Source organism: Gnatocerus cornutus, chromosome 9, assembly GCF_029298725.1.
Source record: "Gnatocerus cornutus isolate USDA-ARS CGAHR chromosome 9, icGnaCorn1.1, whole genome shotgun sequence".
Classification (NCBI taxonomy): domain Eukaryota; kingdom Metazoa; phylum Arthropoda; class Insecta; order Coleoptera; family Tenebrionidae; genus Gnatocerus; species Gnatocerus cornutus.
The window spans coordinates 2,132,985-2,148,396 of record NC_142241.1 but is presented as its reverse complement, the minus strand read 5'-3'; the positions used below and the strand labels follow the sequence as shown (position 1 = coordinate 2,148,396).

The 15,412-nt window shown below is 31.1% G+C and overlaps 1 long non-coding RNA gene and 1 pseudogene across 8 annotated transcripts; one reads left to right on the top strand and one right to left on the bottom strand.

Moving 5' to 3' along the window:
• Nucleotides 1-2,186: 2,186 nt before the first annotated feature.
• LOC148167733 (cytochrome P450 6k1-like) lies at nucleotides 2,187-9,863 on the bottom strand (annotated as a pseudogene).
• A 1,297-nt stretch (nucleotides 9,864-11,160) lies between these two features.
• On the top strand, nucleotides 11,161-14,727 carry LOC148167732 (uncharacterized). Of its 8 annotated transcripts, none has more exons than XR_015770789.1 (7): nucleotides 11,161-11,332; nucleotides 11,467-11,649; nucleotides 11,719-11,909; nucleotides 12,452-12,775; nucleotides 12,834-13,128; nucleotides 13,197-13,883; nucleotides 13,947-14,727. It is a non-coding gene; the product is annotated as an uncharacterized LOC148167732 (long non-coding RNA). The 8 variants fall into 8 exon arrangements; XR_015770786.1 differs by having other exon boundaries at nucleotides 11,422-11,649; XR_015770790.1 differs by having other exon boundaries at nucleotides 11,161-11,649; nucleotides 13,197-13,491; nucleotides 13,542-13,883; nucleotides 13,947-14,726.
• The last annotated feature ends 685 nt before the right edge of the window (nucleotides 14,728-15,412 follow it).

The window sequence follows — 15,412 nt, the reverse complement described above, 5'->3', positions numbered from 1 at the left end:
TGTAAGTAAAATTTGCAATTTTAGCAGTTTAAACCCTACAACAATAAAATGATTTTGGGCATGTATTATATTGAATTTTCTGACAAACTGTGTTAAATTACAAATTTCCCAGTCAAAAAGTCAAATTTTTATTTTTTTTTATTTTTTATAGTCAACATTTTTCTCATTTTTTATTATAATCCTCGTATTTCTGGCAGTTTTAACCCAAAAACAACGAAATTTCGAGAAGATATAGCCAATAGTTTGTTTAAAACCGATGCCAAATTTCGCATTTCTAGGACAAAAACCCAAATTTTTAAAATTTTGTTTATTAGGACGCTTTAAAAATTTCTCAATTCTTGGTAAAACGTGCAATTTTGGTAGTTTCGACGCTACAGCAATAGACTTTTAGAAGTTTATTATATTAAATTTTCTGATAAACTGTGTTGAATTACATACTTATTCCCAAGCCAAAAATCTAGTCTAAAAGAAACGAATAACAGGTAAAAGAAAATACGAAAAAAGATAAAAAATTTCAGAAAACAAAGAGCTTAAGAAAAATCTAAAATAAAAATTAGAAGAAACTAGAGAGAATCTAAAATCAATCTAAAAAGTAATTAATAGACAATCTGGAAAAAAATTACAGAGAGAACTAAAGGAAACTAATGGAAAATATAATGCGAACCCAAGGACAATCAAGAAAAATTAAAAAATATTATGAGCCTCTAGGAAATCTAAATAAATCACTGGAGCACTTGAAAGAAAGGTAAAAGAAAATCTAGTAAAAAAGAAAAATATCTAAAGAGAAACTGGATAAAATGTACAAAACATCTGAGAAAAAATATTACATAATCTAAAGAGAATGTAAAGAACATATAGAGAGAATATAATTTAAAAAAATTAAATTTAAAAAATATTTGAACGAGCGATTTTAATAAGAATTAACGCACAATTTAAGAAAAAAAATGAAAAATTTTTGTTTTCAGGACGCTTTAAATATTTCACAATTTTTGGTAAAATGTGCAATTTTGGTAGTTTATTATATTAAGTTTGCTCATTTACAAATTCCCAAGTCAAAAATTCAAATTATAAAAATTCTTTATTTTTGGTACAATCAACATTTTCCATTTTTTTTTATTAAAAACCTCGTCTTTTAGGAAACTTTTACTTAAAAACAACGAAATTTTACGAAAATATAGCCATTAGTTGGTTTAAAATCTGTGCTAATGTTTGCATTTTTAGAAGAAAGATAATAAATTTTCGAAATTTTGGATTTTAAGACGCTTTAAAAATTTCGCACTTTTTGGTAAAATATGCAATTTTAGTAACAGCAATTAAATTTTAGGAGTTTATTATATTAAATTTTCTAATGAACTGGGTTGAATTCCAAATTCCCCAGTCCAAAAGTCAAATTTTAGAAATTTTCATTTCTGATACAGACAACATTTTTACTTTTTTTTATTAAACCTTATATATCTAGTAGAAGTTTTAACTCAAAAACGACAACATTTTGGGAAAATAAAGCCAATAGTTTGTTTAAACCAGTACCAAATTTTATTTTAATAGAACAAAAAGGTAAAATTTTAAAATTTTTGGTTTTGGGACGCTTACAAAGTTTCACATTTGTAGGTAAAATTTGTAATTTTGGCAGTTTAAACCCTACTAAATAAAATAATTTTGGGAATGTATTATATTGAATTTGCTAATAAACTGTGATGAATTACAAATTTCCCAGTCAAAATGTCAAATTTTTTTTTTTTTTTTTTTATATTCTACATCTTCCTAATTTTTTATTATAATTCTCGTATTTCCGGCATTTTTAACCCAAAAACAACGAAATTTTGAGAAGATGTAGCCAATAGTTTATTTAAAACCGATGCCAAATTTCTCATTGCTAAAACAAAGGACCAAAATTTTTGAAATTTTGGTTATTTGGGAGTTTTTAAAATTTTACAATTTTTGGTAGTTTCGACGTTTCAGTATAAAATTTTGGAAGTTTACCATATTAAATTTGCTAATGAACAGAGTTGAATTTCAAATTCCCAAAAAAAAATTCAAATTTTAGAAATTTTTATATTCCTGATTTAAACATTTTCCAATTTTTTATTGAATTTTTAATGATTGTTTAGTTAATTGTCGCCATGTGTTTTATGGTGAAGTGCGAGGAGTGTGTGAGTCGACTTAACTTAAGTGTTAAGTTTCATATTTCATAATAATAATAACAAACTAAATTTCAACATACATATTTTTATGACTTTTAAATATTGCCCATTTTTATCAATCATAAACAACGCTGCACATTCCAACTGCAAAGGAACAGCTGTAACTTTCGTCCTTTCGAATTTAAAGTCTTTCAAAGCATACGCTAAAGCCATTTTACTGATTAAAACTGCAAATTTTTGTCCAAAAATCACAAGTGAAATGAACAAAATCCCTGGATCTGTTGAAATATCCACCAACACAATTTCTTGGTCCATCTCCAAATGGTAGATAGGTAAACGGAACAATTTTATGTTTATTTCCATCACTGAATCTCTCAGGATCGAAATTTTCCGGGTCCGGAAAAAATTCCGGATCAAAATGTAGCCCCGCTACTGGGACAATCACCGACATATTTTTATCTAGAGTAAATCCGGTCTCTTTGAAAGTGTATTTCAAGGCGGATTTTCTACTCAAAAAACTAACAATGGGGTACTTTCATAGCGTTTCTAAAAGAAGAAGTAGAAAGTAGAAGCTACCATTTAGAGTAGATACCGTTGAAAACCAAGTCTAGATATTTCATTTCTTGGATCGCTTTGTAGGTAAAATCTCCGTGTTTCTTCAAAATTTCGCAGATCTCTTCACGTAGCCGCTTCTGGATTGGTTCATTCAAAGCAAGTTCGTAAAGCGCAAAAGCAATGGTTGCCGAAGTCGTTTCGTTTCCCGCAGTAAAAAACGTCAAAGCTTGAGCTGCCATTTTTATATCACCTGCAGAAAATCCAAAACTTATAGAAAAAAAACATGAAAAACCCACCAAATTTGTCCTGTAAACTGCTCAATAAATCAACAAAGTCATTACGCGAAATATTCTTCCTTTTCCGCTCCAAAATCGCTGTTTTGAAAACCCGTACCAAATAATCCGACGATGACTTATCCAAGAAAGTCAACCTCAAGAGGTCAACCAACCTCGGGGCAAAAAAGAAGCTGAAAACTGAAAAACTTCGAACGAATGACTTCATATCAAAGAGTTTTGTTGCCACTTTGAAAATCTTCGAGTTTTCGTGTTTCAAACTGTAGGCTTTGACACCAAAAGCACAGGAAGAGATGATGTCCACGGCGAACCTCCTTGTCATCTCTCGGACTTCAATGGTGTGGCCGCGCCGCTTGTCTAAAAACGACACCAAATCCCTCGCGCATTCTTGTAGATGTTAAACATTCCTCTAGATTTTCTTTAATTATTCTCAAAAATTCTTTCGATTTCAAATTTTATAGGTCTTTTTTAATTTTTTTAGTTTTTTTCTTAAATTGTGCACTAATTCACATTAAATTCGCTCGTTCAAATATTTTTTAAACTTAAATTTTTTAAATTATATTCTCTCTATATGTTCTTTACATTCTCTTTAAATTATCTAATTTTTATTTCTTAAATGTTTTGTTCATTTTTTCCAGTTTCTCTTTAGATATTTTTTCTTTTATCTATTTTTCTTTTACCTTTCTTTCAAGTGCTCCTAAAATTTTATGAGCACAGTGATTTTTTTTTGGATTTCCTAGAGGCTCATAATATTTTTTAATTTTTCTTGATTGTCCTTGTGTTCGCTTTATATTTTCTATTAGTTTCCTTTAGTTCTCTCTGTAATTTTTTCTAAATTGTCTATTAATTACTTTATAGATTGATTTTAGATTCTCTCTAGTCTCTTCTAATTTTCATTTTAGAGTTTTCTTAAGTTCTTCGTTTTCTGAAGTTTTTTATCTTTTTTTTGTATTTTCTTTTACCTGTTTTTCGTTTCTTTTAGACTAGATTTTTGACTTAGGGATAAGTATGTAATCAACACAGTTTTATCAAAAAATTTAATATAATAAACTTCTAAAAGTTCATTGCCGTAGCGTCGAAACTACCAAAATTGCACGTTTTACCAAGAATTGAAAAATTTTTAAAGCGTCCTAGTAACCAAAGTTTTGACAATTTTCCATTTTGTTCTAATAATACGAAATTTGGTACCGGTTTAAGCAAACTATTGGCTTTATTTTCCCAAAATTTTGTCGTTTTTGAGTTAAAAATCTTACTAGAAACATAAGGTTTAATAAAAAAATTAAAAATGTTGCCTGAATCAGAAATGAAAACTTCTAAAATTTGACTTTTGGACTGGGGAATTTGGAATTTAACACAGTTTATCAGGAAATTTAATATAATAAACTCCTAAAATTTAATTGCTGTTACCAAAATTGCATATTTTACCAAAATTTTTAATGCGCCGAAAAAAACAAAATTTCTAAAATTTATTTTCTTTGTTGCAAAAATTAGCACAGATTTAAAAAAAAAAGTAAGGGCTATATTTTCGTAAAATTTCGTTGTTTCAAGTAAAAATTTCCAGAAAGACGAGGTTTTTAATAAAAAATTTGGAAAATGTACCAAAAATAAAAATTTCTGTAATTTGAATTCTTTACTTGGGAATGTGTAAATTCACGCAGTTTATCAGAAAACCTAATATAATAAACTCCCAAAATTTTATAGCTGTAGCGTCGAAACTACCAAAATTGCACATTTTACCAAAAATTGTGAAATTTTTAAAGCGCCCAAATAACCAAAATTTCGAAAATTTGGTTTTTTGTCCTAGCAATGCAAAATTTGGCATCGGTTTTAAATAAACCATTGGCTATATCTTCACGAAATTTCGTTGTTTTTGCGTTAAAACTGCCAGGATTATAATAAAGAATGAGGACAATGTTGATTATAAAAATAAAAAAAAAATAAAAATTTAACACAGTTTATCAGAAAATTCAATATAATACATGCCCAAAATCATTTTATTGTTGAAGGGTTTAAACTGCTAAAATTACAAATTTTACCTACAATTGTGAAACTTTGCCGGCGTCCCAAAAACAAAAATTTTGAAAATTTTACCTCTTTGTTCTAATAATACGAAATTTGGCACCGATTTAAGCAAACTATTGGCTTTATTTTCCCAAAATTTACTACATTCAACTTCATCTTAGCTGGTGTGAAAACGGGGGAAAGTTTAACTCGCAAGTTTTTGCAGATTTGGTCTTGGACGGTGAGGAGAGCGTGTGTGGCGATTAGGTCGACTTCTTCATTTTGGGCAACTTTTCGGTTGAAGAATGTGTTGGAGTTTTGCACCAAGACGCGTTTTAAGACTTCTTATGAATAAGTTCATAAGGGCTTCTTATGAATAGAACAGAATGTGCGTTGTAAACTAGTTTATAAGTTATTGAACATGTAAATATCGCTAATGGCAATGTTGTTTCAAAAGATAATTATTGCTATTATTTATTAGTGTGTCGAAACTAACTATGAATTATGACATGGACAGTAAATTTTTACAGTTTTCTTTTTCACATAGGAGCTTGAAAACTTAGAAATCTTCTATTTTTTTAATTATTCTCTTTTCAAGCTGTGAACGAGTACTAACAATTTCATATCTATTTAGTTCCTCTTGAAAGAACACCAAAATTTCATTTATACGATTTTTTCCTAAATCAAATAGGACAGTAAAAAAATCTTGTCCAAAACTATGCAAATTTTCAACGTACGTCATTAAATAACCAATTTACATTCTTATTATACAAAACACAAATTTTGCATTAGTTTATTTCATGAAAATTTGACTTTTTGCTTCTTTAAAATAAATTTGACATTTTTAAAATACAATTTAATCGGTTGCCTACAGTTGCTTAGGATTAAGTAAAAATGAGTAAAGTGAACTGCCGTGTTCTTGCCAGTGGTGTTGAAACTTCGAGTTTTGCGGTTAATTTTTCCTTGTCAGTTTTTGATTTAAAAAATGTTTTATGCAGATTTTATTCAGTGGATTAAATCTAAAACATTTTTTCTGATCCAGACAACATTTTCCAAAATTTTAGAAAAAATCCTCGCATTTCTGGGAGTTTTAACTCAAAAACGACGAAATTTTGAGCAAATAAGTAGTTTCTTTAAACCCAGTGACAAATTTTGTATTTAAAGAACAATGAAGACAAATTTTCATTTTGAAAATTTGTCTTCATTGTTGTTGAATTACAAATTCCCAAGAAAAAATTCAAATTTTCGAAATTTTTATTCCTGATTAAGACATTTTTCAATTTTTATTAAAAACCTCGTATTTCTGTGAGTTTGAACTCAAAAACAACAAAATTTCACATTTCTCTAGCACAAAAGACAAATTTTAGAAATTTCTGTTTTAAGAACGCTTTAAATATTTCACATTTTTTGGTAAAATGTGCAATTTTGGTAGTTTCGACGCTACAGCCATAAAATTTTGGGAGTTTACTATATTAAGTTTGCTGAGGAACTGTGTGGATTTACAAATTCCCAAGTCAAAAATTCAAATTATAAAATTACAATCAATATTTTCCAAATTTTTTATTAAAAACCTTGTCTTTCTGGTAACTTTTACTTAAAAACAACGAAATTTTACGAAAATATAGCCCTTTGTTTGTTTAAAATCTGCAAATTTTTGCATTTTTAGAACAAAGAATAGTTATTTACAGTCGCGTGTGGTAACTTACATTTTACAGCGCAAAATCAGTTTGAATGATTGAGCGCTGTAAAATGGTTAACGCACAAGAGTTGTATTAAACTTTTTGGCCGAAAAACTTTTAATTTAAATAATTGGGTTTTTCAAAATTCATGAGAACCGTCACATCTGACATTTGTAAATTTCATGATCTGTCAATTCTGTCAATTTTGTAGTTGGTGCACAAAAAGTACACAAGATGGCGCTGTATAAAAAACGTTTTAATATTACTTTAAAAATAGAAATATTGTCTTAATTGAGATATTAATTTAGGTAGATTCCACTTTGGTGATCAATCTTCATTATGGTAAAGTGATTTTAATTTATAAACGCATGTGAAGAGCAGAAGATTTGCGCAATTTTTACCGCACGGCGTGTGTAAACGTCCAGGGCGCTTGTAAATCTAGTGTTTCCGAAGATGTCAATTGAATGTTAATTTGACGTTTACAATTCATGAGGCCAAAAAATACATTTTCAAAATTTTGGTTTTCAAGACACTTTAAAAATTTCTCACCTTTTGTTAACAGCAATAAAATTTTAAGAGTTTATTATATTAAATTTTCTGTTGAACTGTGTTAAATTGCAAATTCCCCAGCCCAAAACTCAAATTTTAGAAGTTTTCATTTCTGATTCAGGCAACATTTTTAATTTTTTTTTATTAAACCTTGTGTTTCTAGTTGTCTACTACTAGTTAATAATGAAAATAGTATTGTTGATTGCCTACATGCAGCTGTTTGATGTACGAATTAATGAACAAAAATTCTCGGAGAACCGAAACGAACTGAAAGCCAAAACTAAGAAGAACGAGAGTCTTAAGATATAGACATCTTTAAAAAAACCGTTAAATTACTCACAACTGATAATTTGATAGTTACTAATGACAGTTCAAAATTTGATTGATTTGCTAAGCGCACCACCCATTTTTAGGTTAGAAAACTTGCATTTACAAACAAATTGCCTAATAAAGCAGTAAAATGCGCTAGTAGTGAAAAAATGTCATATTAACCACGGTAGAGAAGACTATTTCTAGCCTCGCCCTATGCTTTGCATCTCGGCTCATAAAATAGCTCGGCTAGAAAAGTGTCCTCTCTACCTTGGTTAATAATAACTATTATTTTACATTTTTTTATTGAAACTGTACTCGAATGTAGTTTCATAAATTTTTCTTCTTTTTTCCACATTTCGTTTTCCTTCCTACTACCGTTAACTTGTAATAATTGTACTCATAACACAAGTCATCAAATTTTGAAAATAAAAATTGTGCTAGGGAAAAGGAAACTCATACAGTGAAATGGCCTCCCGATTCTGAATCTGAAATCCGTTTTAATGTGCCGTTCTACATTATTCTTTTTCTTAAACACTCGTAAAGTTATATGGGATTGCTCGACAGTGTTTTAGAAAACTAGTTAAATAAGCTCTCTAACGACCTATATAAATAAGCAAATCGCTAGTACACGGTGTTTATAAATGTTTCTAGCATCAAGGGTGGCTATGAAATGTCAAAAAAATTTGCCGTTCATTACAAATGCGGGTTTCGATTTATCAACTGACATTAGCAGTTAACCTCAAACGTAGAGCAAAGTAAATTTTGAGAAATAAACTGTTCTAGTTGTGGTTTAAAACCTGAAAATAAAAACTTGGACACAAATCTGTAACCGAAACGTCATGAATGTAAGTTACATTATAAATAATTTTCCTGATAGTTATATTCACTATGAAAACAAAGCGGCAAAATAGTGCACGGCAGGAATTTCACAGCCACCCTTGATGCTAGAAACATTTATAAACACCTTGTACATACATTCCATAATATTTTTGAAAAACTGATTGCAAAACGCTGTTTTTAGTAATTTCCATATGCAATTTTGCATATAAAGGCGGTTTGACACGATCACATTTTTGCTCAAATTTTTACGAATAAAAATTGTTCTCACTTATAATATCCCTAGTGCATTGATTATTTCCGGATTTTTTTTCGAATCCATTTCAAAAACGGATTAATTAAAAAAATTTCTGGGACTCTCTGTATAGTTCCTTTGTTTTAATTATTGACATTTAATTGCGTTCGAGCTTGTTACGGATTTTTGCATGCCACCTTCGCCGAAGTACTTTTTTTAGTAAGTAATGCGAATAATATCGCCGCTGCGTGGTCGTAAATCTAACTATCAGTTTCCTTTCTTGTAATAAATAATTTTAGAGTCGCATTAACCTGTATACTAACATATTTTATATTTAATATTATACTGTTCACTTTTCTCTTTATCACTATTTTTTTTAACCAATCTACTACGAGACTGGTCACCTAAAGTAAAAAAATTTCAATTTCAACAAGAGCACAATTACATCGATCTCCAATACATCGGAGAAAACATCGATTTTGAAAAATAGTAAATAAAAAACTCAAAATATAGCAATAGTTTATTGTGAAAAACAAAAATAAATAAAATTCTCAATAAAGCAACAAAATAATAAACAAATACGAGAAAAACAAAAATAAATAAAAACCTTAAGGTTCAAGTGAATCCACAAATGATGACATTCTCACATGAAAGAATAGAAATAAAATTGAAGGGTTCGGGCGTAATAATTTTCGGATTTGTTATTTTATCCATATTTTTATGCGTTAGAATATGCGATAAGTTATAGTACAACTCCAAAAACAGCTCTTTTTTAGTTTTTTATATTTGAATAGTGTTACGCAACAAAGATCCAGCCACTGTTGTTTAAAAACGGAGGTTATGGCTATTCAAGCCTTAATTTTACCGATTCTGTAGTGCAAAATTGCAGTAACACTGATGTAGCACCTCAGTTGGACTATTAGCTTTAAGAATTTTAGGTCCATATGAGACTTAACAGATAGTGGAAGAGGTACATCAATTTTTTTTGTGGGCTGGATCTTTGTTGCATAACACCATTCAATTATTCTTATGATATTAATTTTTCATTTTTTGAAATATATTTCGGCTCTTTGTAACATGTTTTTTACTTTTTTAATAAAAATTATAAATGTCTAGATTCATACATTGAGAATAAATGCTTTGTGAGCATACAAGATTAATTCGTATAAATTTAATTGACAAAAAGGTGCGTATTGCTGCAGATGTCCAAGCATCAACAATTACTCATATGTATTTGGAAACACAAATTCTTACACGACATTTTTCTAACATTAAAAAAAAAGTTTGGCACTATTGACGACAACGAAATGTGTACGGCAAATTGTCTATTAATGACAATTAATGACAGTAGTTAGTTAAAATCGGATAAACATTAAACCGAAGTCGAAAAAACAAGAGCCATTGCAAAATTTGAAGATAACCAGTCGTGGCTGCTGATTAGTAAAGGTTGTATGTATAGCTAATATAAAATGTTTAGAGAAAAATCAAAACAAACGTCACTGCTCAAAGCCTCATTTACATTATGGAAATTAAGAGAAATAAATAAAACAAAAAACAAATAAAAACTAACTTTCTTATAAGATAAATCAGAACATAATACATGGTCCGGCCACACTTATGGACGTCCCCAAAATCGCCCTTAATTTCAAAGATAAAAATGTGCAAATTTACATAAAATCTGACACAAAAAATTGTTTTTTATCACCGTTAGTTTGGCATCGCGACGTGTAATAATGTTTAGCGATTTTTGAGTTGAGTTGAATATATCAATTTTTATTTTAAATCTAATACAAATAGTGTGTAAAATTTGAAAAAAACCTATCAATTAATTAGTTTTCAAAATTACAAACTACATTTATTGTAAGAAGGTCAATTTCAATTAACGCAGGAGTGTTTAATTTTTTTGGACCCTACAAATTGTTAATTAACATCAAAAAGACCACAATTTAATTTTACGATTTAAAGTGAACTAAAGAGTAGACGACATTTGTGATACAAGATGTTGACATTTGGTATAAAAGTAGTTTCCAATTTTGACTATAAATTTGAAAACTAACTTGATAAAACAGCATTTTTGTTTCTCATCAAACTTTGAAAACAATTTGTATAAATTACAACTAAGATATTGAAAAAAATCAAAGATTGGTTCCACAAACTCTCACAAATCGCTAAAAATTACATTTTTAAAGCGAGCGTCACAGCCGCCAAAACTATTAGCTACATTTTTCTGCATCTTGCACAATATTATGAAGGGAAGAAATACAAACTGTAGCAACTTTAAATAAGTTTTTGTCTCCGTCTCAGTCTTAGCCCTTTGGGCTAAAAATAAACCTCCAGTTGAACATATAATTTTTTCTGCATTTGGTAAGAACAAACCTTACAGAGTATTTTAATGGGCAATTGTATGAATCACACAGCGCGTTTGATGCAGTTTTTTGCCTGTAAGAAAGGAATCTATCAGCAAGGCGACGAAAGCGCATTCTATTATAAGAGAGAAAAAATAATTTGAATTATTTCCAGGCCGTTTGGGGACACCACTTCCTATTCGCGAACATCGCCGACTCCATCTTATACCAAGCCTGTTCAATTTTGATTTTTTCCCTATGAAAAAAGTTCCTTCAAGGTCAAACGCTGTACATATGCCAGCGACCCCAACGACGAAAAAACTTACTAATTTTCAACGTTTTTGCCACGTTGACAGCAGTTGCCAAGTGTTTTCACTTTTCACTGGTAGGTTAGGTTTGAGTAAAAATGTTTTCTCTTTGCGTTTTTAACCATTTAAATATTCCATTTTGTGCGTTCTCATAATTTTTGGGCAGAACTGCAATTTTTGGACTAAACTGATGTCTTTTACATCGATGTAGAGTAATGAAGATTTGTCTTGTGTTCTTCTGATGCTTTTGTTGAATGAGGAAAAAAGAATAACAAGCAACACAACCGAATAGTAGCAACCGATTAAGAGGTTTGGACAAAGCCAACAAGCGATGGTATTTTTGGTTGTATTATCGTGTGCAGTTCGTCTGGAAACCTAAAATTAAATGGGGAAAGTAAGTATTCCGGAATTTTCCACAATGGTTACAGCTAGAGAATATATCCATTGATTACAAATCTTTCAGTCATATAAGAGAAGAATGATGGTCAAATAAAGCACAAAGTTGCATGTCACCACCCAGAAAAGGACAGGATGATCTGCAATGGCATATAAAACTAATATATGTTGAAGAATGGAAAGTCAGGACTAGTGTTAAGGAGAACGAGACTGAAGTAATGGAAAATTGTGACGATTAAAATGTGGAAAGCAACAAAGGTTAATAACTAAGACGCTGTCTTACCAAGCAAAAAAAGCAAAAACAAGATACAAGATTTAAACTGGACTCTCTACTCTTCAAAATCAATATTTCATCGGCTTCAGTTGTTAAGTTGCTAAGTTCATTTTTATAAACATGATGACAGAATAGTACAGCGTTGGATCCTTTTATGTGTTATTATTTCAGAATTAAGAAATATTTTATTTTCATTCACCAAATTTTCAAATCCCAGATTTGACGACAAATATGTAAAAAATTAAGATTTCTCGACCTCGGTTAAAAAAAATGAAAATGGGCTTGACAACTTAACGACCTAAGCCAACGAATTTGATAAAGTACTGAACAACAAAATTATTTTACGAGTATTTAGGGATTAACAAGAAACAAATTGAAAAGAGATAAGATTAAGGAGTCTTACAATTTTAAAACTTTTCGACTTTGCGGTTTGTGGTGCAAAACTATTCTTTTTGCTGAATCTTGTGTGTTGAAACATATATTTCCTAGAACTGGTTTTGCTGTCGTTGAAAGAATCAATTTACAGACTTCACTTCTATGTTCTTCGCACGAGAGAATTGGATTCATGATTAGGCACGGAAAAAGATGTTCACATATGGATTGGCATGGTTTTTCGTGTTGTAAGTGTGGCAACATTTCGTCAATTATTTCAGCAATTTTTTGGATTATTGCCACAAAAACATCATTTGGATAAATTAAACCGCCTCGATCATGCAAGGAAATTAGTCGCAAAAGGGGCCCTGGAGTAGTTGTAGAAAGTAGAGGTGCTACGCAGCGATCGCAGTGTAATCGATCTTCTATCTTCTTAATTATATAACCTGCCAGGTATGCTATGGATGCCGAAAAAATGGTAATTTGTGGCAAGTTGTTTGTTTTCAAACCAAATATTTTCAATCTTAATTCTATAGGCAAAAGTTCATTGTGAGAGCGACAGTCTGGGTCTCTGTTTGAAGTCGAACGGGCCATGGTTGCAGAACTTATAAAATCTATGTGTTCGGCTGTATTTGACGTCTTAGTGGCTTTAACAATGCCACATCGAAGAATTTGACGTAAGGCATAATCGGCTGTCCTTGCATCAGTGGCATCGTTGGAACCCCCTCTTAAGCGTACATGCGAAAACATAGCTTCCACAGCGTCGGAACTGAACGACCTCGTCAAAACATAATAGAAGCCGATTTGCTCCAATAAAAATTTGATACATAAGTATGTACTTCTTGCAGTAAATTTAAGTGCATGCGCAGTTTCATTAGTAAGGCCTTTAAATCCTGCAGCTCTGGAAGTTTCTTGTACGTCGTCAATGTACTTGGGAAATGTGTCGTCTAGCCATTGAAGACGTTCATCAGATACATCCACGTATGGTGCAACATTACTATCTAGCGTATGAATATAATGTCGCCTGCTAGACACATTGTGCAGTTGAAAAAAATTGTACATATACTCCATGTACACAATGGAACTGTCCACTTCAGCAAAACGACTATCTCCAGCCTCTCTAAGGAACTTGAGTGACGCTGTTGCTGCAGGCGAAAAAACTTGTATCGCCCTTAACACATTCATTTTTTCAAGGTTGGAGGGATAAAGGTGTTTATATGACAAGTTTCTCACCGGTTTTACAGGCATATCCTTCTGTAAAAGATGAAGTTCTTTTACATATGATGATGTTATTTTCCCCTGTGACGACAACATGTCGTGGTCTAAGAATAAATTCCTAGCATTTTTCAGAGCATGGCAATAATCAAAGCTTAGAAACAGCGGAATATGCTCTAAAACTGGGTGACTAATGGAATTTTGCAGTGTCCCATTACCAAATTTTTTAAAAAGCGATACATTGGTGGAAATATTGTCAGTCACGAACCTCAAAACAAGAAATCCACAATCCGTTAAAAGCTGCAATGTTTTCTTCGCTAATAAGTACAGGTCGTTTGTCGTTAATGACGCATGGAAAAAGTACCCTGCAGGTATAGTATATTTGGTACACAGACCATGCACCACAAAACAAAGCATCTTATTTGCTATTTTAGGTTTATCTCCGACTACGTGTGTTCCTGCAGTTTCCAGGCCATAAATTTTATCGTCATTTCGACTGTACTGCACATTTTCCCGTATGGACATATCGTCCATAATCAAAGAGCATATTCTCTCCACAGGTTTTTTTAAGTGGGCCACTTCGGCTAACAATCGCTCTTTAATTAGGTTATCTTGTCCTTTATATTCTCCGACAAATCTTGAAATAGTGGTCCTTGATGGCAATTTCACAAGATGGGTGCGACAAAAATTGTATCCTTTCGGCGAGCAATACCTCCAAATAGTACACATTCGGACCGTCAATTCCGACCATCTTGGTACTGTTTTGCTGTAATTTTGAAGAAGGTCCAAGAGAAATACTGCTTTCTCATCTGAGTTGTTAGCCCTGTCGATGATCTTGTCAATGTTAAAGGTTTTCCATTTCTTTTTTAACGCCTCCAGCTTTTCCTTTAAGTGACTAACTTTTGAAAAACACTTGTTGTATTTCTCTTGCTTTCTCTTGAGTTTTAATTTTAACACTTTGCATTGATATCTGAGATCCCGTATTTTTTTGTCGTTGTCCAATTGTATATGATCAACAATTGGGATTGGAATTGACGACACAATATTGGGTGGGTTCGTAGAATTGGTCGGATCAGCAAGATTAATGGGATTAACAAGGTCAGTGGGATCAGCAAGATCAGTGGAATCGGCAAGTTCAGCGAGCTCAGCAAGATTAGTGGAATCAGCGGGATCAGTAGGATTAATGGGAATCTGAAATGTATAAGCTTATAATAAAGTACGAAATGGGAATCCAAATTAATTTTATCTAATACACGCATATGAAAGCTACCTATACCAGGGTGATGAAAAAAAGGAGCCCATGCTACCTACCATGTTGCAATCAATTCTTTCCTGACTACAGAATTGAAAACCAAAACGAAATTTGTCCTTTTTTAACTAAGATAAAAGTTTTTATAAACGATCAAACTCTGGATAAACTTTCTACAACAATTTCATTGTTAGACATCACATTTTTTACCGTAAATGCAAAAGTGGTTTGAAACAAGTTACTTTCTAGACCTTTCAAGGTATCGTCGGTTTAAGTCGTTGCTAACTCCATTTTTGAATAAATTGGTTTATTAGCGTTGAATTATTTTATGTATCATTATTTCAGAATTAAGAAACATTCTATTTTTAGTTTCCAAGTCTTTCAATCTCAGATTTGACAAGTATAAAAAAACAATTAAGATTTCTCGAGCTTAGTTAAAAAAAAATTCAAAATGGATTTCGCAACTTAACGAATTAAACCGACGGGGTATTTTCGTTTGTTTTCTCATGATTAATTCACGCATGCGTGCAAATGGTTCAAACTTGAATTCGTTCTTGAAAGTGCGCCTTTGTTGAAAAACTAAGTTTCTCTCAATGCAAATCATAAATTACGGTTTTGTAAAATCATAAAGAGTGTTCAAAAAGTATCGTA